Source organism: Lathamus discolor, chromosome W, assembly GCF_037157495.1.
Source record: "Lathamus discolor isolate bLatDis1 chromosome W, bLatDis1.hap1, whole genome shotgun sequence".
NCBI lineage: Eukaryota > Metazoa > Chordata > Aves > Psittaciformes > Psittacidae > Lathamus > Lathamus discolor.
The window spans coordinates 4,555,465-4,579,899 of NC_088908.1; the positions used below are offsets into that span (position 1 = coordinate 4,555,465).

General features: G+C 48.9%; 1 pseudogene; it reads left to right on the forward strand.

The window, feature by feature from the left end:
* The window catches only part of LOC136004434 (zinc finger protein 469-like), a 37,317-nt pseudogene extending 29,107 nt beyond the window's left edge, over nt 1–8,210 (forward strand).
* Nucleotides 8,211–24,435: the final 16,225 nt, after the last annotated feature.

Genomic DNA, 24,435 nt, shown 5'->3' on the forward strand with positions numbered 1-24,435 from the left:
GTTGCAAAAGAATTTGCAAAAGGACAGAAAAAGGGGGGATTTGAAACAAGGGGGACAGAAAATCACAAAACGGAATATATAAACCTTTAGAGTCAGTTTTAAGTAATGTTAAGTTTGATGGCTTTGTAACAGTAGCAATGGAAAATTACTAAAGTGCATGATACATAGAAAAAAAAATAAGAGTGCAGCTAGAGAACATACTGAGCATTCTTGTACAAGATAAATTGTTATAGTTGACAGAGTTTTAAGAAAAACAGGCTAGAAGAACAGGACACAGGGATAAGGAGTATCTGGGAATAGCAGGTGTCCAGGATGGGCTACAGTTAAACTAACTGATAAGTAGGAGGATAGGAGGATTATTATGTCTCCTGTGCTAACGAACCAATTAAACTGGTATGAGCATCTACTGCGCGTGCTCCAAAGGCTGCCAGAAGTGATGAAGATTGTTGGAAGAAGTAAACGACCCTCAGAGACCACCACCACAATTCTGTACGCATGTGGGGAACTTTCTGGAAAATGACGTAATGTATGTATGCCCAGGGACTATATAAAGACAGCTTGTGGAGCAACAGAGAGACACTCGTTAGGAGGAGCTATCCCCCGTGTCTCCCGGCGCCGCAATAAAGAATACCTGCTTGTCAGCTTGAAAACTTTGTTGGCAAGTTTGTTCCTGGAGTTTTCTCCGAATCACAGCCCAGCTCCCCACGGACCATTTCTGCTTCAAAGACAGCAGTGAGCATCTCTAGGTAACTGCAGCTGCCAAGGGAAGTAATCCTGGAAAGATGGAAAATGGATATTCCTCCAAAAGTCTACCTCACTCATGCATGCCAGAGGCTCCCATCTACACAGACGCTGTGACAAAAAGCCCTCCTGTTTCCACTGACCCCATATTCCCCAAGATCCTGGAGGTAGCAGAAGAAACTAAATATCTCCTGCCATCCCTGCCATGCCAGTGTGGTGCTGAGAGCTTCCCTGTGCCAGGGAAAGAAGATGAAAGCTTTGATGATGCTGCAGAGCTGGGGAAGTTTGATGCCCATCTTCCAAACAGTAAACCTGAATTTGTCTTTCAGCAGGTTCCCACCCCAGCCTTGGATCTCACCTTTTCACTTCCAAGAGGTCCCAGATACAGAAGAAAGACCCTTAAGCAGGCCCGAGTCACCCAAAATGGCAGAAAGTGCTGTGGAGTTCAAAGGGGATAGTGGTGGGTCTGTGTTGATGGAAGAAACAGAGGAGAGGAAGAGCCCCACCACCTATTCAGCCCCTGGACTCAGTGACAAAGCCAGCAAGCAAAAAGTGCTGCTGTTCAATATGTTGAGCCTGCCCAAGGAGGGTGACTGCAACTCCCAGAACACACTGGCATCCCAGGAGACAGCTGCCAACCTTCTGCAGAAACTCCATCTCTTTGTTGCCCAAACAGTGAAGAGCAATGAAGCACTCTACAGACAGATAGGAAAAGCCTCACGCTCGCAGGCCCTTGTTCTCATGGGGGATTTCAACCACCCTGACATCTGTTGGAACGATGGCACTGCACGGCACAAGCAATCCAGGAGGTTCCTCGATTGTGTGGAAGACAACTTCCTTCTGCAAGTAATAGAGGAGCCAACATGGAGAGGTGCCATGCTTGACCTTGTGCTCACCAAAAGGGAAGGGCTTGTTGAGAATGTGGTACTCCAGGGCAGCCTTGGATGCAGCGATCATGAGATGGTCGAATTTGAGATCCCCAGGACAGTGAGAAGAGCGTATAGCAAGCTCACTGCCCTGGTCTTCAAAAGAGCAGACTTTGGCCTCTTCAGGAACCTGCTTAGTAAGGTTCCATGGGATATAGCCCTGGAGGGCAGGGGGGCCCAAGACTCTTGGTTGATATTCAAGGATCACCTGCTACAAGCTCAGGAGTGCTGCATCCCAACTAGAAGGAAGTGCAGCAGGAGGGCCAGGAGACCTCCTTGGATGGATAAGGAGCTGCTGAGGAAAATTCAAAGGAAAAAAGAGGCTTATAAAAAATGGAAGCAAGGACAGGCAGCCTGGGTAGAGTACAGGGATGTTGTCTGGGAAGCTAGGGACCAGGTTAGGAAGGCTAAGGTCCAGTTAGAATTAAACCTAGCCAGGGATGTTAAGGATAACAGGAAGGGATTCTACAGGTACGTAGCAAACAAAAAAGAGACTAGGGACAAAATAGGCCCCCTGAGGAAGCTTTGGGGAGAACTGGCTACACAGGATTTGGAGAAGGCTGAGGTTCTGAATGACTTCCTTGCCTCGGTCTTCACTGGCAAAGGCTCTGACTGCACCACCCAAGTCTTAGAAGGTAGATGCAGGGACTGTGAGAATGAAGACCTTGGGCCCACTGTAGGAGAGGATCTCGTTCGAGACCATCTTCAAAATCTGAACGCACACAAGTCCGTGGGACCTGATGGAATCCATCCGCGGGTCCTGAAGGAGCTGGCGAATGAAGTTGCTAAGCCACTGGCCATCGTATTTGAAAAATCATGGCAGTCAGGTGAAGTTCCCGACGACTGGAAAAAGGGAAATATAACCCCCATTTTCAAGAAGGGGAAAATGGAAGACCCGGGGAATTACAGACCAGTCAGTCTCACCTCTGTGCCTGGTAAAATCTTGGAGCACATTCTAGTGGACAACATGCTAAGGCACATAAAAACAACAAGGTGCTTGGTGACAGCCAGCATGGCTTCACTAAGGGGAAATCCTGCCTGACCAATTTGGTGGCCTTCTATGATGGGGCTACAGAATTGATGGATAAGGGTAAAGCAGTTGACGTCATCTACCTGGACTTGTGCAAAGTGTTTGACACTGTCCCACACGACATCCTTCTCTCTAAATTGGAGAGATATCAATTTGATGGATGGACCACTCGGTGGATAAAGAACTGGCTGGACGGCCGCACACAAAGAGTTGTGGTCAATGGCTCGATGTCCGGCTGGAGACCAGTAACGAGTGGTGTCCCTCAGGGATCTGTGTTGGGACCGGTCTTGGTTAACATCTTCGTCGCTGACATGGACAGTGGGATTGAGTGCGCCCTCAGCAAGTTTGCCGATGACACCAAGCTGTGTGGTCCGGTTGATAAGCTGGAGGGAAGGGATGCCATCCAGAGGGACCTTAACACGCTTGTGAGGTGGGCCGATGCCAACCTTATGAAGTTCAACCACGACAAGTGCAAGGACCTACACCTGGGTCGGAGCAATCCCAGGCACAGCTACAGATTGGGCAAAGAAGAGATTCAGAGCGGCCCTGTAGAGAAGGACTTGGGGGTGCTGGTCGATGAGAAAATGAACATGAGCCAGCAGTGTGCGCTCACAGCCCAGAAAGTTAACCGTATCCTGGGCTGCATCAAAAGTAGCGTGACCAACAGGTCGAAGGAGGTGATCCTGCCCCTCTACTCTGCTCTTGTGAGACCTCCCCTGGAGTATTGTGTGCAGTTCTGGTGTCCTCAACATAAAAAGGACATGGAACTGTTGGAACAAGTCCAGAGGAGGGCCACGAGGATGATCAGGGGACTGGAGCACCTCCCGTATGAAGACAGGCTGAGGAAGTTGGGGCTGTTCAGCCTGGAGAAGAGAAGGCTGCGTGGAGACCTAATAGCAGCCTTCCAGTACCTGAAGGGGACCTATAGGGATGCTGGGGAGGGACTCTTCATCAGGGACTGTAGTGACAGGACAAGGGGTAATGGGTTAAAACTTAAACAGATGAAGTTTAGATTGGATATAAGGAGGAAATTCTTTCCTGTTAGGGTGGTGAGACACTGGAATGGGTTGCCCAGGGAGGTTGTGAGTGCTCCATCCCTGGTGGTGTTCAAGGCCAGGTTGGTTGAAGACTTGTGTGGGATGGTTTAGTGTGAGGTGTCCCTGCCCATGGCAGGGGGGTTGGAACTAGATGATCTTGAGGTCCTTTCCAACCCTAACTATTCTATGATTCTATGATTCTAAGATTTGTTGATGCCATGCTTCCCCATGCTGTTTGCTCCTGGCCACCCCTCTACCACCTCCTGCATCCAACCAGATCAGAAAGAGGAGAGCAGTGGTGCCTTAGAAGGGGAAAATTGGACATACTGCCCTGCCCAAGGGGAGGGGAATGTCCCCATTGGAGGCAACGTGGAAAATATTGCTGCCCCGGCAAAAGAGGCTGTTCTTTTCTCTGGTGGATGCGAGCAGCTGGAGTCATTCGGTGCAGTGGGCTCTTGCTTTGCAAAGCAATCCATGTTTGTGAAGCCAGAGCTGCAAAATAACGTAACAGAGCTGCAGCATTTAGCAAATGAACATGCAAAGCTGAATTACATTAATATCCATGCAGATAGTATTTCTTGCCACTCACAAACATAGTGGTGACCCCACAGCCAGGGCAAGGAAAGAAAGCTGATCAGCTCATGGAAGAGCAGGAGCAAGATAAAAACAAAGCTACCTTGGTGTTTTAAAAGCATCTGCAATCCCAGTTAAACTGTAATTTGCTTGAGAAAGAAATGCTGGGCCGTGCAGCAGCAGAGAGGTTGGAAAGGAACCAGGTGGGGCAGGGGACACAGCCCCTGCACAGTGCTCCCGTGAGTCTCACCAGCCCCCCCGGTCCCTCTGAGGAGGATCTCCACCAGGATCGCCACTTGGTGCCAGAGACAAAAGCCAGCATAGTCAACGCAAAGGTTCCCAGAGAAGGAAATGGCAAGTCCCTCAGTGGCTGTCATTACATGAGTGAACCTCTGGCCAGCCTGCCCTTGCCAGACAATTGTTCTCACCCCAAAGGCTTGCAAAGTGGTGGGGCTGAGGGAGGAGAGGTCCTCAGCTTCAACCCTCAGCTCTTGGATGAGAAGAAATGTGGTGCATCCCTGCTTAACACATCAAGTTCCCTTGTCATGAAGGGGTGTCCTCCCGAGGGCAACAGCCATCACATCCATCACCCCACCATGAGCCCAGCAGAGCAAGAGACATGGAAAAGGGTACCTACCTTTCCTCCCTTGCTGCATCACTGTGGGGCCATGCCAATGAAAGCAGTTGACGATGGTCACTGTCACCTCCTCAATGGTGTTTTGGGTAACTATGGATCACCTGAAAGAGACCTTGTGCTCTGCTGCACACTGATGGTCTGTGGGGCTCTGCCTTGGAGATGGATGGTGCCCAGAAGGACTGTTCAACCAAAAGGATGTTGGGAAAGACGTACCCAAAAGTACTGGTGCTGTGCTGTCAAGTTCTCATTTTAAAGAAAACCAAGCATCACAGATACAGTTGTTAACTCCATTCCTCCAGAAACCCAAGATGACCCACAACGGATCTTCTGCCAATCAAAGAGAGGTAAACCTGAATCAAGAGAATAAATTTGAAAGCTGCTCCAATGATGGAAATAAGCATCAAAGTGAACCAGAGGATGTGTCAAACGGTTTTGTTGTTCAGCAAAGGCCAGCAGCTGTCAGTAGAGGTCTTACAAGTCCTGATGAATTAAATGGCCATGAGTTTTCAGCAGAGGTGAAACTTGGTCTTTCCAAAACCACAGAGAATGGAGGAAAGAGTTTAAAAGGAGAGACACCAAAAAGCCATGGGGCTGGAGAAGCTGAACTGTGTATTAAACAGTATGGCCCAAGGAGAGGGCAACACACCTAACAGTACTCCAAACCCTTCCCAAAATGAACTTCACAAAGAGAAGTAGCCAAATGGGCTCCCAATGACCTGTGATATTTGTTCAGCTACTTTCCGGTCCAAGCCTGGTCTGACCAGGCACAAAGCTGTCAAGCACCAGGTGAAGAATGGTGGCATACCACAGCCCAGCAAGACTGCCAGGTCCACTTTGATTCCTGCAGACAAGACATCAAAAGCAGCCTAAAAGATGCCCAGGAGAAGCCTGAAGTCTTTGATCAAAGACAAAACCAACAGCACACAGATGCCAATCAACAACGTTGAACACCCCAAGAAAATATGCCCAGACCTGGAGAAAGAGCCCATCATGCAGATGCAAGAAGTGATCAGCAGAGTGCTCAGCAACCTTAGCATGATTTCCTTTGAGATGTCCCAGAAGCTGCACCACACACCTGTTCTGCAGAGGGAGACAAAGGCAAAGGGATCACACTCAGAGATGAGGGGAGCAGGTGAGGCAGCATCTGGGAAGCTGGACTCAGGACACCTGGAGAGGTGAACGGCAATTCTGAAAAGAAGCTAATCAGGAAAGTGAAACAAAGAGAAGCAAAGATATTTCCCAGCGGAAATGAACCTGATGGTCCATGTGAGCTGGAGAAGAGTACAGGTCCTCCTGCTGCTGTCCTGAGCTCCAGTCTGCCCAGGATCATGGGGGACTTGCATAAGCCAGGTGGTTGCATCACCACAGAGGAGAAAAATAGGTCCAACTCAACACAGCACTCTCAAAAAGCAGTCTCCTTGTGCAGCTGAGCTTACAGAGGATCTGGGTGACAGGATGGTATCTTCAAAGGATATGATCAGCAAGGATTCAGTAACAGGCTTGGTCACCTGTCCTGGGGAGGTGGAAGATCCAAATGGAGTGGAAGACATGCAGGCTTGCAAGAAATGGGTTAGTCGGTTCGTGAAGCAAGGGGTAAAGGGAGTGGGCAAGGTAGGCAAAGAGCAGCATCATGGTGCTGATGGCACAGAGGAGATGGATGCTGAGACAGGAGACAGACCTGTGGCAGGCAGTGGTACTGGAAACTAGAGTGGTGCCCTGCAGCTCCTGCTGAAGAAGATCTGCTGCTGGTGATGGTGTGATTTGGAAACCACCCAACAGGTTCCTGGGCAAGGTGCTCTGCAGACCACACCTCAGACCAGCCCTCCTCCTGCAGAGACAAAGGGATGGGCGAAGGCAAACATGCCACCAGGCAGCAAGCATTGCATGGAGAACATGGCCATCATCACAGAGGTAAACCTCCAGCCATCAGGTTCAATCAACCTCTTCACCATCCGATTAACTTCTGACCTCAGCAAAACCAGCTCTTTCTGTGTCACCAGGGAGGACACTTGTGATTACAAAGCCATTTCTGTTGACGATGCCTTAATGCTAAACGTGTCATGGCAGCAAGGCGACGAGTGGAGATGCTGCTCCCAGTGGATATAAAAGCATTATGCCAAGGTCAGACCAAGAGAAGACCAACCAAAGGAAGTAGGACATTACCTGGAAGACAACATGCTAACCTTCTTGTGCCAAAACAGCCAAGTGGACAACATCCCCAGCTTGAACATCTGTGGAAGTCTGGAGAAGGAGGGAGAAAGCCTCCCTGCCGAGGACATGTTTGAGCCTCTGATGGACCTTGAGGATGAGCACTTGCTCAAAGAAGTGAGCTCTGAGCCCTCCGACCTGGAGGAGGAGCCTTATGATGACAAAGCTAACGAAGATTCAGAATCTCCTAAATTTCATACCATCAACATTGAGATGCTGAAAGCAAAGCTGAAAATGAGATGTGCTTCTTCAGCCCTTGTGAAGATCTTCCTAGCCACGAGGAGGACAACACTGGTAGTTTCAAGTTGAAGCCAGGCCAGCACAGCAAGCACAGAAGTAAGCTAGAAGATGGGAAACTGGGGAAAAACTGCAGTGATATAACTATCAAGACCAAAGACAAGCAGTACAAATAGAAAGTCTGCTTCCAGTGGTTCCTGACACTGGGGGAGTTGGACTTCCACAAGATCTCATGTAACCCTTCCCCTCCGCCTACCTGCTACATGTGTGTCCAGCACAAATTCTGCTCCCAGGAGCAGCTGAGGGATCATCTGAAGGAGAAGCATGCCAAAACCAGTGATGGTCTGTGGGCTTGAGGGATGTGCCTGAAGGAGATCTCATATGTCTGGATGTACAACGAGCATCTCCGGGAGCACACCACCCAGTTTGTTTGCAAGGGGCAAGCACAGAAGTCCATGATGGGCCTGCCAGCCTACTTCGGTGAGGACAATGCTGCTGTCACCCACTTCCTCAACACCATCATGTATCAAAAACCCAGCAGGTCCTCCCAGCATGCCGGCCCCAGCAGGAAGCATGCGGTTAGCAGAGAGAGCAAGAGCCCCAAGGAGCTGCCCCTTGATCTGGAGGCCTAGACAATGAAAGACCCCCTGGAAAGCAATGTTGAGGTGAAGCCACCTGCACCCGGTTCCTCTAAAGCATCTGCTAGTCCATCTCCAGAGCACGTGGCAAAAAGCTAAGACACCCCAAAATCTGTCCCCATGCTGCATGTCCCCAGACCACAGGTTTGCTGCAGAGGATGGGATCTGTCCCTGGGGCCCTGAGCAAGGTGTGGGAGCATCATCCTAAAGCAGCACCCACCTCATTGCAGCACAGGTCACAAGTGATGCTCATTCCCTCCCGAACACCGCTCCCTGGGCTAAAATCCCTGGGCTAAAATCCCTGGGCTAACATCATCTCTGCAGCTCTGAAAGCTGAAATATTTAATTCTTCCCTTTCCCCTCTAAATGAGACTGAGGTTTTTTCCTGCATGCCTTTCCCACAGTCTCAGCACCTGCTGAGCAGGTGAGCCCCCATCCATCAGCTCCCTAAAGCTCACGGGTTTGCTGAGTTCTTAATTATCGAGCAGTGATTGTCACTTGGAAGACTGCAGGCCTCTGTCAATGTAATTCCAGTGAGGAAGGCAAAGCCAGGCAGCTTCTCCTGGTTGCAGATTAACTCACTGCTCAGTGGGTGCCAGCAGCACAGGGGGGAACCCATGGGACTTGGTACATCTGGGGGTCCCAGGGCTGTGCACAGCTGCTCTACACCATCCTCACCCCAATCCACACCCTCTGCAGATGGGAATGACCCCCCAGGGCTGACTGTGGGGTCATCCCCATCTGGGTCTGAACAGAGGGTGCCTGGCATTGCGTGGAGCCCCTTAGGGTATTTCCTGGCTTCTTGTCACCACCATAAAACCTTCTGTTTGCTCTTCAAGCCCCCTCCCAATCCGGTCAGCCTTTCTTCTCATCCACACATCCAAGTTTCCGAGATGGAGGTGCTTTAAGCCTCACTGTAAAGCCTGAAGGATAACAGGATCCACCATGGTTGTCACGCTGCCATCAGGGGCTAAAGATTTAATTATTTTTTCTTGCTCTTGAGTCAAATCTGGCCATTCCTTGCACAGCAGGAATTTAAAACCCAGCTCCCATGTCCCCCTGGCCATATGTGCACGATGGGGACCACATGCTCCTGTGGGTTCCTGCATCTCTAATGCTGAATTCCCTTCTGGCAGGGGAACCTTGAGCCTGGGTGGCTGTGAGGTGTGGAGACGGGAGTTCTGGGGGAGCTGGGGATATAAAGCAGGAGTGATGCATCCACCCAGGGGCTGCCAGCCAGCCAGCAGCGATACCTCTCAAGCTGCATCCGACTTTCATTGTCCAACCCCCAAGGATGAGAGTATCAGCCCTTTTGTGAGTTAGAGCATCGTCCCTATACTGGGAGATCAATATGGACAGGGGGAATAAGCCTTGAGAAATCCCAGCCTTGAATTTGGGGTGTGGGCTGCTCATTCACCCATTCCCACAGGGCTTCAGTAGCATCCAGCTTCATTTTTACATAATTTCTTTTAACCCAAAAACCTTTGCACTGCCACCTCAGCTCCTGGGAGCCCTGAATCCCGCAGCAGCAGCATCTCTACCCAGGACATGCCCAAGCCATGCCTAAGCTATGCCCAAGCTGTGCCCAAGGATTGGAGGGATGTGCCCAAGGATTGGAGGGATGTGCCCAAGGATTGGAGGGATATGCCCAAGCTGTGCCCAAGCCATTCCCAAGCCACAGAGGACCCTGAGCTGCGGGCAGCTGGCTGGGGCTGAGCCACAGGCAAGTGACAAGTGTCACCCAGGGCCAGATTCTCCTGCCACTAGGTGTCAGGGCGTCCCCACATGCAGCATACAGCCCCACTGGCCCTGGCCTGCCCACAACCAGGGGCACCAAGACACCATTCCTCCTTCTTGGGACAGAAGAATGAAAACCCTAAACCATGACTTTTTGCAGCTGGAAAGAGCTGTTTCTGCAGCCCCAGCAGAGCTGTGCCACTGGCTGGGGCAATCCACGGTCCCATGAGCAGCCAGACCCCCTCAGGGTGATGAATGCAGCACGCAGCATTACCTCTCCTCACTCCTGAAATATGGCCAAGGCAGCACTTTAGCTTTTTCCATTTACATTCCTCTGCTGACACCTCCTCTCCCTGCATCTCTAATAATATCACCCCAGATTAATTGGCACTAATACAAATGCACATAGCTCCATAAAAAGATGTCACCTCATTCACAATGTGAGAAACAGCTGCTCATGCATTATCTCTGCTCCTTGGAAAAACATGCTATTTATTTTTACCCTATAACAATCTCTCTGCAAACACAACGGGATCAGGGAGGGGGAGAACACCCAGCCATGTTGCTGTTACCAGCACCATACTGGTTGTCCCTGTGAAGGGGCACTCATGGGTCCCACACATGGCAGGGTGGAATGTGCAGGGTGATGGAGCAGGGAGATGTGGGACTTGGGGATGTCCCCATGTTAGGGATGTGGCCCTTGGCCCTTTGTTGGTTGATGCAACTGCAAATCTCAGCTCTGGGGGGATCTAAGAGGCTTTGGGATGGTGACAAAAAGCAAATTAAAAGGATGATGGCAAGGAATGTGCAAGGGGAAGGACTGCAACTTGTTTCCTTTCTGTAGTGGGGCTCTCCTCCCTGGGGTGGGGTTGCACATGGGTGTTCAGCATCCGTCAGCTGCATCTAGGCTTTTATGGATTCATACAGCAGGGGTGAGATGCAGCCCTCCCTGAGGGTGTGACAACAACCAGGGTCTGTCCTGATTCTGAGAAAACTCCAGGAACTCGCCAACAAAGTTTTAAGTTGGCAAGCAGGTATTCTTTCTTGCGGCACCAGGAGACACAGGGGATAGCTCCTCCAAGTGTGTCTCACCCAAGCATCAACCAGGCTGTGATTATATTGTCCTCAAACATACATATTCATTAGTTTACATACATTACATCATACTTTTTAGAGAATGCCACCTGTATGCATACAAAAATGTGGTAGTGGGTTTTCTGACCCCTGGTGGTTATTTCTTCATCAGTTTGTTTTAGGATGGTTGTCATATCAGTAACCACCAGGTGGTTCTGGCAAAGCTTATCTTAGTAATTTCCTTTTCTCTATAGTTGCTAACAAAGCCTAACGTTCTTGAGGTTACTTATTGTCGTGGTTTAAACCAATCCACACAGGTCGTCCACTCACACCCCCCCCCCCCGACCCTCCCCACTCCCGGAGGGATGGGGAGGAGAATCAGGAGAATGTAACTCCCACGGGTTGAGATAAGAACAGCCCAGTAACTAAGGTATAACACAAATCACTACTGCTACCGCCAATGATAATATTGATAAGAGAAAATAACAAGAGAATATGATACCACTGCCGAACGAGTTCGACCCCCCTGAAGAGAGAGAGCCTGCCCTTCCGGGTAACTCCCAGTTACCTCTCCGGGCATGACGTGCTGTGGTATGGAATACCTCTTTGGCTAGTTTGGGTCAGGTGTCCTGTCTCTGCTTCCTCCCGGCCTCCCTCGTCCCCAGCAGAGCATGAGACTCACAGAGTCCTTGGCCAGAATAAACATTACTTAGCAACAATTAAAAACAATCGGTGTTATCAGCTCTCTGCCCAGGCTGGAAGTCAAAACACAGAGCTTGCACCAGTTACTAAGAAGGAGCAAAACGGCTCCTGGTAAACCCAGGACAGTATCCACCCCTTATTCCATACCATTCACATCATGCTCAGATCCCACATTTTCAGTATACCATCAGTCTTATCTCAGTACACTCTTAGTCATAGACCAGTCCTTATAAAGCTGCTGAGTCCATTCGGTCCATGATGTCAGGTTCCATCCCTTGTAACAGTCTTTTCAGGGCAGGAAAAGCTGTGTGCAGTGTTGGATTGTTGCCTGCTGGTGATGATTGTTCCTTCACTGCAGAACTTGTCTGGTTCTATCAGAATTCATTCTCTGTTGGGATGACAGTTGGAGGGAAGTCAGGGCCAGTCGCTGGTAACCTGAAAACATCTAATTGATGGTCTCTAAAAGTATTACACAGCAGGCAACAGCACACAATTAAGTTCATTGGCTGTTTTCCCCTAAAATCAAATCCCCTTGAGGTATACATCGGACTTCCCCGTTTTCCTGCATTATCCACCAAGTATATCCGGGTCCCTGAGCAAAAGCAATCCCACGAGTGGGTTTGCCTTTACCTGAAGCAGGAATAACCCAGACTGTCTTCCCCAGCAAATTCTTCATATGCACCACAGGAACTTTGTCCCCCTCTACAATATGTAAAATTTCTGACTGGGCTGGGCCAGCTCTATTGACCGATCCTCTAGTGTTAACCAACCAGGTGGCCTTTGGTAAGTGTGTATCCCAATGCTTGAAAGTTCCCCCACCCATTGCTCTCAGTGTGGTTTTTAACAGCCCATTGTACCGTTCGATTTTCCCAGAGGCTGGTGCATGGTATGGGATGTGATATACCCACTCAATGCCATGCTCTTTGGCCCAAGTGTCTATAAGGTTATTCCGGAAATGAGTCCCATTGTCTGACTCAATTCTCTCTGGGGTGCCGTGTCGCCACAAGGGTCGTGTACATTCGACTTCATCTGGGTCTATGGGTACATCCCCATTATTTGGCTTGATGTGATAGATCATCTCTACGATGGCTGATTCCCTCAGAGACTGGATGCCTTTGTCAAAAGTTGTCCACTTAGCCGAACGACTCATAACATCATCCTTGTATGGAAACCTTTCTTTCACAGCTGCCAAGAGTCGCCTCCAAAGACTGAGGGACTTTTTCTCTCTTGCAATTGCTTTGTCAATTCCCCCTTCTCTAGCAAGTGATCCCAGCTGCTTGGCTTCACTACCTTCTAGTTCGTGACCATCGGCCCCATTGTCCCAGCATCGGAGCAACCAGGTGATGATGTGCTCCCCTGGTTGACGGGTAAAATCTTTTTGCATATTCCGTAGCTCAGTTGAGGTCCGAGGTCAAGAAGTCACCTCTTCTTCTTCTTCGTCATCATGCGATGATGACTCCTCCTCAGATTCTGGACTAGGTGGTGAATACATTGTTTCTTCATCTTGCTTCACCCTTCTTGCCTCCTTTTTGCTTTTTCTCTTGCTTACAGGGGCAACCGATATTGGTACAAATTGATCCTCTGGTTTAGCTACAGTGATTTTCACTGTGTTTTGAGTAGCAACTGTACTTGTCGCTGAGGGTGGTGTAGCTGCTGTGCTTGGAGCTGGGGTAGCCGTGCTGTCTGTTGCAGCCAGAGTTTGGGTAGCGACTGTACTCGTCGCTGGGGGTGGTGTAGCTGCTGTACTTGGAGCTGGAGTAGCTGCACTGACTGTTGCTTTGCCCTCAGATGCAGGGGCATTTTTTTCCTTTTGAAGGTGCTGGATAGTGTTGAACAAAGCCCTGTAAGCATAGGCCAAGCCCCAGCACGTTGCCGTGATTTGTCCGTCTCTGGTATGGCCAGACTGACCACACACCTCATTTAAGTGTTTTACTAATTCTTCCGGATTTTGCACTTGTTCGGTGGTGAAATTCCAAAGTACTGGAGGAGCCCACTGCCCTAGATACTTGCCCATACTATCCCACACACCCTGCCACTCATGGCTGTCCAGCCTCGGGGAAAATCTCTTGGTCCTCCTATATCGTCATTTAACCCCAGACAAGGCCCAAACCTGACTCTGCTTAACTCTTGAAATCAGACGAGATGGTTGTGGGCAAAACACACTCCGTATGCGTGCCAACATGGAAATCCCCATCACAATCAGGAAACAGGTCTCAACAATATTAAAAGGCCATTCAAGAACTTCAAAACTCTCAAATGATGCTGTAGCTGGTCTGAGAGGGGGGCTAGGAGGGTAAAAGAATGTTTCCTTCACAGGTTGACCACCCGAGAAGGAGAAAAAAGATGTGAAATTGCTAAGCACCTGTATTATATACCTCCCAAAGTATAAAGGTGGTGACCACACTGGGAACATAAGACCGATCAGTTTCATGATCAATGATTCTATTGTATTACAAGTCATTATAATAAAGTACAATGAGACAAAAACCTTAGCCCAAGCCCCACACTTGAAAAACAGCAAATACTGGCTGTATGTAATATATAGAGTTCTGAACCTGTGAGACCAAGAGGAGCAGCTTTGAGAGCCAATAAGCCAGCATTGTGACGAGTGACTATTAATCCGGTCAGATCTGTCGTTATCTCAACCCTTCTTGCCCCACGTTGGGCGCCAAAAAAGAACTGTCGTGGTTTAAACCAATCCACACAGGTCGTCCACTCACCCCCCCAGCCGAGCACCGACCGATACCTCATCCAACCCTGCAGTCCCTCTAGCCCTTCTGGGTCTTTGAAGTACCCTCTCCTGAGGTAGTCTATGCCCAGGATGCATGGAGCCTCTGGACCAGTCACAATGGGGTGCTTTTGCCATTTCCTCCCAGTTAGGCTGATTTCAGCCTCCAATACAGTCAACTCTTGGGATCCTCCTGTCACTCCAGAAATATAGATGGGGAGGGCAAGAAGGGGGGGAGTGAGTGAACGAGATTTGTGGTTGGGTTTAAACCACGACACTTATTTACAACCCTATTCTTCAATCAACCCCATTCTTCACTCCACCCTATTCTTTAATCAACCCCATTCTTCAGTCCCCTTGGCCCTTCAAAGGATGCTGCCACTGCTTCTTCTAATACAAAGTGCCGGGAATAGCCAACATCCCCCTGCTCTGTTCTGGGGAGAGAAAATTTGGACACCCTATTTCTGTCTACTCTCCATCCCCCACCCCACCCTCCAGGTCCATGCAGTTAATTCACGTGCCAGGTACATAACATGGCTGCTGTGAGCGGTGCAAGCAGGTGATGTCATGGATGTGCCAGAGGACCCGGCTGGGTCTGCAGTGCTACACTGGTCCCCAACCCCAAAACACCTGCAGTTGTGCCAGGGAAGGAGGGATGGAGACCCCCTGACAGCAGGAGAGCAGAGATTTGTCTCCTGTCACCCAGGGCCTGATGGAGTCAGCATCCATCATGGCTGATGCAAAGTAGAGACCACTCAAGCCTCATTAGAATCATAGAATAGAATCATAGAATAGTTAGGGTTGGAAAGGACCTCAAGATCATCTAGTTCCAACCCCCCTGCCATGGGCAGGGACACCTCACACTAAACCATGCCACCCAAGGCTTCATCCAACCTGGCCTTGAACACTGCCAGGGATGGAGCATTCACAACCTCCCTGGGCAACCTATTCCAGTGTCTCACCACCCTAACAGGAAAGAATTTCCTCCTTATATCCAATTTAAACTTCCCCTGTTTAAGTTTTAACCCGTTACCCCTTGTCCTGTCACAACAGTCCCTGACGAAGAGTCCATTAGGCTGGACCCTGCAAAATCGTTGCTGGCAGATGCTTGATTTCATCCTGCATATGAGTCATGATGGGAAGAGAAAGGCTCTGAAAACAGACCTGATCTGCCTTGAGGTGTGACGGTCTTAAGGAAGGCAGCCATTCAGGGCAAAATGAGGAGAAAACACCAGCAGGATCATCTGGGGGATAGCCGGCAAAGGGGAAGGGGGGAGAGCAAAGCCTTATCCTTGGCAGCATCTACCTCCCTGGATGTTTTGGAGTTTTTTTTTTTCCCTGGAACTCCTCTTAATTCCTAACTTAATTTCTTTTGATACCCTCATAGCTGGCTTGGCCTCTTGGCATAGTTTAAGTCCAGCTGGTAACTCAGAAGCACACAGCCACTGGCTCACTCCCCTGCTCCTTCCTTCCCCTCCCTGCTCCCAGAGGGATGGGGAGGAGAATCGAAAGAATGTAACTCCCACGGGTTGAGATAAAAAAAGTCCAGTAACTAAAGTATAAAACAAAACTACTACTGCTATCACCAATAATAATAATGATAAGGGGAATAACAAGGGAAAATAATACACCTGCTCACCACCCACGGATCAATACCCAGCCTGACCCAAGCAGGAATCTGGGCCTTCTGTGCAACTGCCCCCAGTTTATATACAGGGCATGAGGTGTTGTGGTATGGAATACCCCTGTGGTTAGTTTGGGTCAGTTGCCCTATCTCTGCTTCCTTCCGGCTTCCCCTCCTCCCTGGCAAAGCATAAGACACAGTCCTTGGTCAGAGTAAACGTTACTGAGCAACAATTAAAAATATTGGTGTTCTCAGTGTTGTTCCCAGGCTGAAAATCGAAAACACAGCACTGCACTAGCTACCAAGAAGGACAGAAATGACTGCGATAGCTGAACCCAGGACAGTATCGACCCCTTATTCCACACCATTCAAGGCATACTCAGATCCCACATTTTTCAATATACCACCGCTTTTGTATCATATATATATATATATATACACACACACCTACTCACACACAAAGAGAGAGGTATCATTCCCTAGTGCATGGAGCAATCCCTATAAAGCTGGTGAATTCATGAAGTCCATGAAGTGAGGCTCCATCTCTTGTAACAGTCTTTTGGAGCAGGAGGGATGGTGTGTAGTGTTGGATTGTTGCCTGCTGATGACAGCACGGAACTCATCTGGTCACTGCTGAGCTCGTCTGGTTTCGTCAAAGTTCATTCTTTGTTGGAATGATGGTCGAAGGGAAGTCAGAGCCAGTCACTGGTGACCTGAAGACATCTAGTTTGTGGGCTATAAAAGTGCTACTCAGCAAGCAGCGGCATATAACTGAGTTCATTGGCTGGTTTCCCAGAAAATCAAATCCCCTTGAGGTACACATCGGACTTCCCCATCTTCTCACATTACCCACCAAGTATATCCGGGTCCCCTTATGTTGCCAATCTAAATCCATCTGAGTCATTCCCGTCAGCAGCATTATCCAACCGTGGGTTGTTCTGGTGTTCCTCGGTGGCCTGACTCTTCAGTACATGAGCATCTACGTGGCTTACCTTTACCATGAGGTTCTTCACCCAGGCAGTGATATCTTGCCACAGTGCAGCAGCCCTGATGGGTTTACCACTGCATTGCCAGTTGCTCTGCTTCCATTACTGCAGCCACCCCTACAGGGCACTTGCCACCATCCATGAGTCAGTATAAAGTACTGGCCACTTTTCTCATTCAGCAATATCCAAGGCCAGCTGGATGGCTTTCACTTCTGCAAATTGATTAGATTTGCCCTCTCCTTCAGCAGTTTCTGCAACTTGTCGTCGAGGACTCCATACAGCTGCCTTCCATCTCTGATGCTTTCCTACAATACAGCAGGAGCCATCAGTAAGGAAGGCATATTGCTTTTCACTTTCTGACAGTTTATTATATGATGGGGCCTCTTCAGCACGCATCACCTCCTCCTCTGGTGACATTCCAAAATCTTTGCCCTCTGGCCAGCCCATGATGACTTCTAGAATGTCTGGACGACTGGGATTTCCTATTTGTGCTTGTTGTGTAATTAGTGCAGCTCATTTACTCCATGTAGCATCGGTTGCATGATGTGTAGAGGAGGCCCTGCCTTTGAACATCCAGCCCAGCATGGGCAACCGGGGTGCCAGGAGGAGCTGTGCTTCAGTGCCAATCGCTTCTGAAGCAGCTTGAACCCCTTCATAGGCTGCCAATATCTCTTTCTCAGTTGGGGTATAGCTGACCTCAGATCCTTTGTATCCCCGACTCCAAAAGCCGAGGGGTCGACCTCAAGTCTCCCCTGGAACTTTCTGCCAGAGGCTTCAGGTAGGACCATTCTCCCTGGCTGTGGTGTAAAACACATTTTTCACATCTTGCCCAGTGTGGACTGATGCAAGGGCTAATGCATGAACTATCTCTTGTTTAATTTGTTCAAAGGCCTCTTGTTGCTCAGGACCCCATTAGAAATCATTCTTCTTCTGGGTCATGTGATAGAGAGGGCTTACAATCAAACTGTAATTTGGGAAGCCCACAACACCTAAGAAAACTTGTTTCTTTCTTATTAGTTGGTGGTGACATTGCTGTTATCTTGTTGATCACATCTGTGGGGATCTGGTGACATCCATCTTGCTATTTTATTCCCCAAAATTGAATCTCCTGTACAGGTCCCTTGACCTTACTCCATTTTAGGGCAAAACCAGCTTCCAGCAGGATTTGGATTATTTTCCTCCCTTTCTCAAAAACTTCTTCCACTGTATTGCCCCACACAATAATAACATCAATGTATTTCGGGTGTTCTGGAGCTGGCCCCATTTTCCCAGCTGGAGCAACCAGGTGACGATATGCTCCCCTGGATGACAAGTAAAATTTCCCATATTCTGTAGCTTGGTCGAGGTCTGGGGTCGAGAAGTCACCTCTTCTTCTTCCTCTTCCTCTGATCCACATAATAATAACTCTTGTTAAGATGCTGTCCCCTGTAGTAAGTGCATTGGTTCTTCATCTTTCTCCACTGCATGGGTTGCTCTTTGTGCCTCTTGTTTGCTTTTCCCCTTGCTTACAGGGGCAACCAATATTGGCATGGCTTGGTCCTTTGGTTTATCTGCAGTGACTATCACTGTGGTTGGAGTGGCTGCAGTATCTGTTGTCAGGGTTGGTGCAGCCACTGTGCTTGGGGGTTTAGTAGCACCAGCAGCTGTGTAGTCTGTTGGAGTGAGAGTGTGATTATCTGCTGTACTTGTTGCTGGGGTTGGTGCAGTTGCTGTACTTGGATATGGAGTAGCTGCATTGTCTATTGCTTTGCCATCAGACCCAGAGATATTTTTTTCCCTTTGAAGGTGCTGGATAGTGTTGAACAGGGTTCTGTAGGTGTAGGCTAAGCTCCAGCACGTTGCCATGATTTGCCCCTCTCTGGTATGACCAGGGTGACAGAAGTTCCAAAGCACTGGAGGGGCCCACTGGCCTAGATACTTGCCCATACTATCCCACACACCCTCCCACCCATGACTGCCCAGCCTTAGAGAAAATTTCTTGGTGGTCCTCCTATACCATCATCTAACCCTAAACCAGACCCAAATCCGACTCTGCTTAGCTTTAGAGATCCATTTAAAGAACCATTTGGCCAGCCGCTACTTAACCAGAAGGCTACTAGAGGTGGGCAGGGACAAGAACAACCGGTACGTGAAAGTATTCCGCACACAGTATTTAAGGAATTGAAAAAAATCAATGATGGATATGGAATTCAAAGTCCTTATACATTAGGTCTGCTAGAAATGATGGCTAGTTCAGGATCTATGGTGCCATGGGACTGGAACACTTTAATGCGAATGATTTTGACACCTGCTCAATACTTGGTGCGGAGATTGGAATATAATAACTTAGTGGCTTTACAGGTATTAGATAATGTTCAAAGAGGAATACCAATAGATGCTGACATGTTAACAGGCTCTGGGCGATGGTTGCAACCTCAGGTTGAAACCCTCTGGTATTCCAGCAAACCGTCCGTATGGCTGTTCAAGCCTGGAGGCAAGTACCTGAATCAGAAAACTACTTCTTCTGCAACTGTTCGCCAAGGGTCTCAGAAAACCTGTGTGTCTTTTATGGACCGATTAAACAGTGCTATACAAAAGCAGATTGATAATCCTGAGGCTGCTCATGGGCTTTTATTTCAGCTAGCATATAAAAACACAAATGGAGATTGCAAAGCTAGTTTGGCCCCAGCCAGGGAAAAATTCACAGACATTGCTGAGTTTAGAATCATAGAATAGAATAATAGAATAGTAAGGTTTGGAAAGGACCTCAAGATAATTTAGTTCCAGCCCCACTGCCATGGGCAGGGACACCTCACAATAAACCATGTCACCCAAAGCTCTGTCCAACCTGGCCTTGAACACCACGAGGGATGGAGCATTCACAACTTCCTTGGGCAATCCATCCCGGTGCCTCACCACCCTTACAGTAAAGAACATCCTTATGTCCAGTCTAATCTTCCCCTGTTTAAGTTTTAACCCGTTAACCCTTGTCCTATCACTGCAGTCCCTAATGAAGAATCCCTCCCCAACATCCTTATAAGCCCCCTTCAGATACTGGAAGACTGCTAAGAGGTCTCCATGCAGCCTTCTCCAGGCTGAACAGTCCTGACTTTCTCAGCCTGTCTTCATACAGGAGGTTCTCCAACCCCCTTATCATCCTTGTGGCCCGCATCTGGATGTCCTGGGTTTAGCAGTAGCAGTCATTTTTCTCCTTCTTAGTACCTAGTGCAGTGCTGTGTTTTCAGCTTTAGTCTGGGAATAGTACTCATAACACACTGAAGGTTTTAGTTGTTGCTAAGTAATGTTTACTCTGACCAAGGACTTTCTGACTCTCATGCTCTGCCAGGGAGGACTTGTTCTAACAGTTCCATGCCCTTTTTATGTTGAGGACACCAGAACTCTACACAGTACTCCAAGTGAGGTCTCATGAGAGCAGAATAGAGGGGCAGGATCACCTCCTTCAACCTGCTGGTCATGCTCCTTTTGATGCAACCCAGGATACAGTTGGCTTTCTGGGCTGTGAGCGCACACTGCTGGCTCATGTTGAGTTTCTCATCGACCAAAACCCCCAACTCCTTCTCCGCAGGACTGCTCTGAATCTCTTCTCCGCCCAACCTGTGGGTGTGCCTGGGATTGCTCTGACCCCGTTGTACGACCTTGCTTTTGGCATGGTTAAACTTCATAAGGTTGGCATCAGCCCACCTCACAAGCGTGTCAAGGTCCCTCGAGATGGCATTCCTTCCCTCCAGTGTATCAACTGAACCACACAGTTTGGTGTCATCGGCAAACTTGCTGAGGGCGCACTCAGTCTCACTGTCCATGTCAGCAATGAAGATGTTAAACAAGACCTGTCCCAACGCTGATCCCTGAGGGACATCACTCGTTACTGGTCTCCAGACGGACATCGAGCCATTGACCACAACTCTTTGTGTGCGGCCGTCCAGCCAGTTCTTTATCCACCGAGTGGTCCATCCATCAAATTGATATCTCTCCAATTTAGAGACAAGGATGTGGTGTGGGACAGTGTCAAAAGCTTTGCACAAGTCCAGGTAGATGATATCAACTGCTTTACCCCTGTCCATCAGTTCTGTAGCCCCATCATAGAAAACCACCCAATTGGTCAGGCAGGATTTACCCTTAGTGAAGTCATGCTGGCTTTCACTAAGCACCTTGTTGTTTTTCATGTGCCTTAGCATGCCTTCCAGGAGAATGTGCTCCAGGATTTTGCCAGGCACAGAGGTGAGACTGACTGGTCTGTAATTCCCCGGGTCTTCCATTTTCCCCTTCTTGAAAATGGGGGTTATATTTCCCTTTTTCCAGTCGTCGGGAACTTCACCCGACTGCCATGATTTTTCAAATACGATGGCCAGTGGCTTAGCAACTTCATTTGCCAGCTCCTTCAGGACCCGTGGATGGATTCCATCAGGTCCCACGGACTTGTGTGCGTTCAGATTTTTAAGACGGTCTCGAACCAGATCCTCTCCTACAGTGGGCCCAAGGTCTTCATTCTCACAGTCCCTGCATCTACCTTCTAAGACTTGGGTGGTGCAGTCAGAGCCTTTGCCAGTGAAGACCGAGGCAAGGAAGTCATTCAGAACCTCAGCCTTCTCCAAATCCTGTGTAGCCAGTTCTCCCGAGAGCTTCCTCAGGGGGCCTATTTTGTCCCTAGTCTGTTTTTTGTTTGCTACGTACCTGTAGAATCCCTTCCTGTTATCCTTAACATCCCTATCCAAGTTTAATTCTAACTGGGCCTTAGCCTTCCTAACCTGGTCCCTAGCTTCCCGGACAACATCCCTGTACTCTACCCAGGCTGCCTGTACTTGCTTCCAGTTTTTATTAGCCTCTTTTTTTCCTTTGAATTTTCCTCAGCAGCTCCTTATCCATCCAAGGAGGTCTCCTGGCCCTCCTGCTGCACTTCCTCCTAGTTGGGACGCAACACTCCTGAGCTTGTAGCAGGTGAATCCTTGAATATCAATCAAGAGTCTTGGGCCCCCCTGCCCTCCAGGGCTATATCCCATGGAACCTTACTAAGCAGGTTCCTGAAGAGGCCAAAGTCTGCTCTTTTGAAGTCCAGAGCAGTGAGCTTGCTATACGCTCTTCGCACTGTCCTGGGGATCTCAAATTCGACCATCTCATGTTCGTTGCATCCAAGGCTGCCCTGGAGCACCACATTCTCAATGAGCCCTTCCCTGTTGGTGAGCACAAGGTCAAGCATGGCACCTCTCCTTGTCGGCTCCTCTATTACTTGCAGAAGGAAGTTGTCTTCCACACAATCAAGGAACCTCCTGGATTGCTTGTGCCAGTCTGTACCGTCGCTCCAACAGATGTCAGGGTGGTTGAAGTCCCCCATGAGAACAAGGGCCTTTGAGTGTGAGGCTTTTCCTATCTGTCTGTAGAGTGCTTCATCCACAGGTTCTCCTTGATCAGGCGGCCTGTAACAGATTCCCACAGTAATGTCTCCCACGGCTGTTTTCCCTTTAACCCTGACCCACAAACTCTCTGTAAACTGCTCACCTGCCCCCAGACAGAGTTCCATACTCTGCAGCCTATCCCTAACATAAAGGGCAACTCCCCCTCCCCGCCTGCCTGGCCTGTCTTTTCTAAAGAGCCTTTCACCTTCCATTCCAACACTTCAGTCATAGGAGCCATCCCACCATGTTTCTGTGATGCCTGTTATATCATACCCCCATAGATATGCACACATCTCTAATTCCTCTTGTTTGTTCCCCATGCTACGGGCATTTGTATAGGGGCATATGAGCCGACCTCCAAATGAAGCCGACTCGTTGGGTGGAGCAGCTGGAATATATCTACACTGTTATATCTACATTGACGTTTCATGTGCTGATATCCATGGCGGGAGCCTGGCCCTGGGGTGCTGCAGCCGGGCTGATAGGGGAGAGGGTTGATTTGTGCTCAAAAAGATCTGTTTTCCTCTGAAATGGGGTCCTGGGGTGTGTATGTGGTGTGTGTCTTGTCCACCAGGACCCCTGTTTTTGCAGAGTGTTGCAGTTTAATACTGAATCCCAGCAGCATCAATCAAGAGGAGAGGGAAAATAATCCACTGGATAATGTTACCTTTGAGGATTGTTGTGGTTTAAGCCCAGCCAGTAACTCAGAACCACGTAGCTGCTAGCTCCCTCCTCCCCCTTCCTCCCCCCCGCTCCCGGAGGGTTGGGGAGGAGAATCGAAAGAATGTAACTCCCACGGGTTGAGATAACAGTCCAGTAACTAAGGTATAACACAAACCACTACTGCTACCACCAATAATAATAATGATAAGGGAAATAACAAGGGAAGAGAATACAACTGCTCACCACCCGCCGACCGATACCCAGCCCAACCCGAGCAGTGATCTAGCCCTTCCGGGTAATTGCCCCCAGTTTATATAGTGGCATGACGTATTGTGGTATGGAATACCTCTCTGGCTAGTTTGGGTCAGGTGCCCTGTCTCTGCTTCCTCCCGGAATCCCGTCCTCCCTGACAGAGCACGAGACTCAGAAAGTCCTTGGTCAGAGTGAACATTACTGAGCAGCAACCTGAAACATTGGTGTTATCAGTGCTGATCCCAGGCTGAAAGTCCAAAACACAGCACTGCACCAGCAACTAAGAAGGAGAAAAATGACTGCTGCTGCTGAACCCAGGACAGTATCCACCCCTTATTCCATACTTTTTATGTCATGCTCAGATCCCACATTTCAATATACTATCACTCTTATCTCATATATATACATATTTATACATCCACAGAGAGAGATCATTCCTTAGTGCATGGACCAATCCCTATAAAGCTGCTGAGTCCATCTAGTCCATGATGTCAGGCTCCATCTCTTGTAACAGTCTTTCAGAACAGGAGAGGCTGTGTGCAGTGTTGGATTGTTGCCTGCTGATGATACCACAGAAACCGTCTGGTTTCATCAAAGTTCATTCTTTGTTGGAATGATGGTTGGAGGGAAGTCAGGGTCAGTCGCTGGTGACCTGAAAACATCTAGTTGGTGGGCTATAAAAGTGCTATGTAGCAGGAAACAGCATACAATTGAGTTCATTGGCTGTTTTCCCCTAAAATAAAATCCCCTTAAAGTACACATCGGACTTCCTCATCTTCTCACATTACCCACCAAGTATATCCAGGTCCCTGAGAAAAAGCAATCCGACGAGTGTGTTCGCTTTTACCTGAAGCAAGAATAACCTAGACTGTCTTCCCCAGAAAACCCTTTATGTGTACCACAGGAAATTTATCTCCCTCTACAGTACGTAAAAAATCTGATTGGGCTGGGCCAGCCCTGTTGACAGATCCTCTGGTATAGACCAACCAGGTGGCTTTTGGTAAATGTGTAACCCAGTGTTTGAAAGTCCCACCACTCATTGCTCTCAGTGTAGTTTTTAACAGCCCATTGCACCGTTCATCTTTCCCAGAGGCTGGTGCATAATAGGGATGTGATATAACCACTCGATGCCATGCTTTTTGGCCCAAGTCTAGAAGGTTGTTCCAGAAATGAGTCCCATTGTCTGACTCAATTCTCTCTGGGGTGCCGTATCACCACAAGATTTGTTTATCAAGGCCCAGGATAGTGTTCC